The following is a 4023-nucleotide window of genomic DNA, read 5'->3' on the forward strand; positions in this document are numbered from 1 at the left end:
TTAATCATAGACGGAGGAGAACGTTGGAAAATTGAAACATAATGTTTCCAAGGAAAAGACAAATTATCTTTAACATTTTAAAGAAAAAGCAATGGAAATTAGGAAAATATATAACCACCAACAAATACCCCTATCTATGATATGAATATCTGCAATTCTCTCCTGAAGGTAAGTTAGTTTGTTTCATCTGACTGGTAAGAGAGCATGCGTATTCTTTTCGGTCAGATTTAAGTCCTATTCCTAACTCTGAGGAAATTGGTACACGGGAATAAAGCCTCACCAAAGGACACAAGAGCATTTATTTTATTTTTAACCCGATAAACAGGACCACTGCTCTACCACTGAGCGTGACAATGAACGAGAAATAAATAATATATAAGAAGGATATAAGAAGAATATGACAAAAGGAAAGTCACTCTATATATTTGAAGTCATTTAGAAGTTGGAATAAACTAGCTATTGATGTTAATGAATTCTACATAAGGATTACCTATATATCGTAAATATCTGTCGTCAACTTGGTTTCGGTAAGCTAAATTGGTAGGATGTTGCTGTATATAGCAGCTCGATCCATATGACGTACGTGTACAGCTGCACTTACGACTTTGCGCACCATCGAAGATGCACGTTTTCTTCAACGTCAGACAAATACCAAGCATTTGTTGCATGTCACAAACCAGGTGAGGCGTTTGATCAATACCTCTTTAAATTTGACAAAAAAGAACATTGAAACTTTCATTATATTCTACATTACTTCAATCAAAACGAAATTATCGATTTTGCTAAGCCAAGGAAATGGCGAACTGGGCATGGGATAGTATGTACGATAATCGACCGTTAAATTTACACTAGATTACACTAGGAGGAAAAAAAAAAATCGTCATTGAGATCGTTATATATATATATATATGTCGAGCTCCGAGCAAAGCAAACATGAAGATAAATCCCCCCCCCCCCCAAAAAAAAGAAAAAAAAAAGGAAAAAAAAAAGGAATATATATTCATAAATAAACATATAATAATAATAATTGCAAATGTATATATAATAATAACAATATTGACAAATTTACAATTCATGCCTATCCTAGGGACGTGCTCAACAAGCAGTTATAACGTAAGCAGAGTTGCAAAACAAATGTAGTATTTCAATATTGTTTAAACATATTTGTTTGATAGGAAATAAACTGGCTATTGATGCTATTGATGTTATGCTAATGATGGAAAAAATGAGATAGATTGATAGATCTGTAATTGAAAACAAGTCAGACAAAAATCTTGGACCCAGCGGGATTTGAACCTGCCATCAACTGCTTGCCGGGCAGCGACTCAAACACTAGGCCTTCACTGGTCCATGGCACAGTCACGATACACTATAATCAAATACCTAAGCTCTCCTCATTCAATTTCAATATTGCAAGAGTTAAAAGTAAACAAAATATACATTTATATAATCTAGGGATACTGTGCTAATACTAACTTACATGTAAGTATCCCCACAATGCCCCTGTCCCCTGCGATAATAGGGACTTTTAGAGGCACTTTTAAGGCACTGTCAGTGACGTCACATTGCCTTAAAAGGGCAGTCCACGTTCTTGTCGTGCAGAATCTAAAAGTCCCTAATAATAATGTAACACGGACCACGATCTTGAATTACGTTAGGCCATTTATACGTTTGTATTATAAACAAAAATTGGAAAAAACTAACTATTTCTGTTGTGCTCGATGAAACAAAAAGTATCGAATTAATTAATGTATCCATATGGTTTAGCTGCAACAAATTAACTTTAGATTTGAGTAAAACCAGTTACATTCGTTTTCAAGGCAACAGTGTATTTTTTTAATTTACATGTATCTAGTGACGAAAAACAAAGAAAAAAGTTAGGGTTATAACGATCGATCAGCACATTCAATTAACGCACAGATTGAAAATGTAGTCATTTCTACATCGCTTTGAACTATTCTACAGGAGAAAAAATAAGCCATACTTTTCCTAAAAAATGTTGCTAACTACGTTTATCTCTATAATCTTGCCACATATATCTTATTGTTACGTCATCTGTACTTTCCCCTAACAAATTCTAAAAACAACCGTATTTAACTACTCTCTCGAGAAGAAAACCGATCATGTACATATGCAGTATATCTTGCGAATATAGAGCTCATATGTCCGATCTTTGAATTGCACTCGACCTCCCTGATACAAACATTGTATTCTTCAGAACCTTCAGTGACGTTTAATGGCACATTTCAATGAGATTTGTCCATTCATAAATATCCTACCCAAACTTCCACACATGTGCTTTTGAGCAATCCCGAAACATCCATGGCCGAATAATCCATAAAAGACAATTGACTCGATAATTCGAAATCATTATCCATTGACACAATCCTTCGAGGCGGACGAAGACTATTTTAATAGAAACGCTTGAAAGACGATCTTCTTTCATGCTGGCCGGGGTGGTTAACAATTTTTCAGGCAATATGCAAATATTACTAATTGCTTAGTAAATGAACAGACAAAACGCTGCTCAGACTTGACTAATATTGATACCATAACATTTGTTCTTCTTCATTGGAGATACACCCTACCAATGTAGTATTCAGTGTGGGTCTTTGATGATAACATTCATTGCCCTTGTTGTTGTCCGTTATGCCTGGCCAGCCCTTAACTATATAGTTTGCCTATTATTGTAAAAACTAGTTGTATTACTAACGCCTCTACCTATGACATATTGGTTCTTATCCATTGAAATTAACATGTACCTACATCTATTACTAAAAAAACATGTATGCTCTTATCTTGCAATATGAACATCTCTTTCCTACTCTCTCTCTCTCTCTCTCTCTCTCTCTCTCTCTTGTTGTTGTTGCCCAACTGCGATTCCGTTATGCATTGTTTATTGTATGAACATGTTTTAACTCATGACAGGGACGTCAGTTAAAGCTTTGCCTATGATGACCCCTCATTTCTATAAATGGTTGTATGTGATCGTGCAATCAATTCATATATGTATGATGATGTACATATAAATAAATGTACATACATCCTATTTAGCTTTTTTTCAAATGAAACCCCCCCCCCCTTTCGTGTCGCTTCGGAAACGCGAAGTGGTATGTTCGAATATGTTTATTGTTCTTATTTGTTGAGCCTCGAGCATTTCTTCGTACACAAATCAGAACGATTAATTAATCACAAGCATGGAAATGATTACAGATAATAAACAAACCGTATGTGGTGTAGGCATCAGAAGTGGTATGCTATCATAATAATACAAATGTAGGGCCATACACCAATGTCCCAAAGAAAAAGAAGGAGCAGGAGGAGGATGTTGGGAGGGGTAATTCATTGCAAGGAGTATACCCTTTTTTTGGGGGGGGGGGGGAGAGAGTGGGGGGGGGGGGTGTCACCACGTTTAAAGAAAGATTAGTAAAGCATGTTTTCGTGACCAGGTGCAAAGGGAAGACTACTTGTATACATTTATATCAAACACTGCGTTCTCATTGAAGCCTTTATAAAACGTAACTTGACATAGGCCCATGTTACACTCTGAAAAAGAATGATGTTGCTCTTTGTTTGTACTTCATGTTCTTTGTGTATTCCAGGAAATCCCCACGAGATAAATGTCTAGGTGACCCGCTGAGCCAATTTATGTTTTTCTTTACATTCTAATAAGCTACGGGATATTATTTAATCTGATACAATTTATTATGATAATTACATTTTGTTCAGACAATAAAAAAGGAACAGTATTGACAAACAATAAGACAACTGATTCAAATGGGCGATTTAAACTCCTCAATCATCGTTCGGCTCCTCGACATGATATTTTTGATAAATTTTATTTCATTTCTGCATTTGTCCAAATACAATATGAGTGAATAAAAAGAACGTATAAATGTAAGGTATAATACAACATTTACAAACAATAGCTTCTTCATGTCAAAATGTTTTTAACATAATGTATGTACATATTATAACGACGAAACTTAATATTTCCATAACATATTTTCATAAATTTAAGTA

The sequence above is a fragment of the Strongylocentrotus purpuratus genome, unplaced genomic scaffold (assembly GCF_000002235.5).
Source record: "Strongylocentrotus purpuratus isolate Spur 01 unplaced genomic scaffold, Spur_5.0 spur5_scaffold_17, whole genome shotgun sequence".
Lineage (NCBI taxonomy): Eukaryota > Metazoa > Echinodermata > Echinoidea > Camarodonta > Strongylocentrotidae > Strongylocentrotus > Strongylocentrotus purpuratus.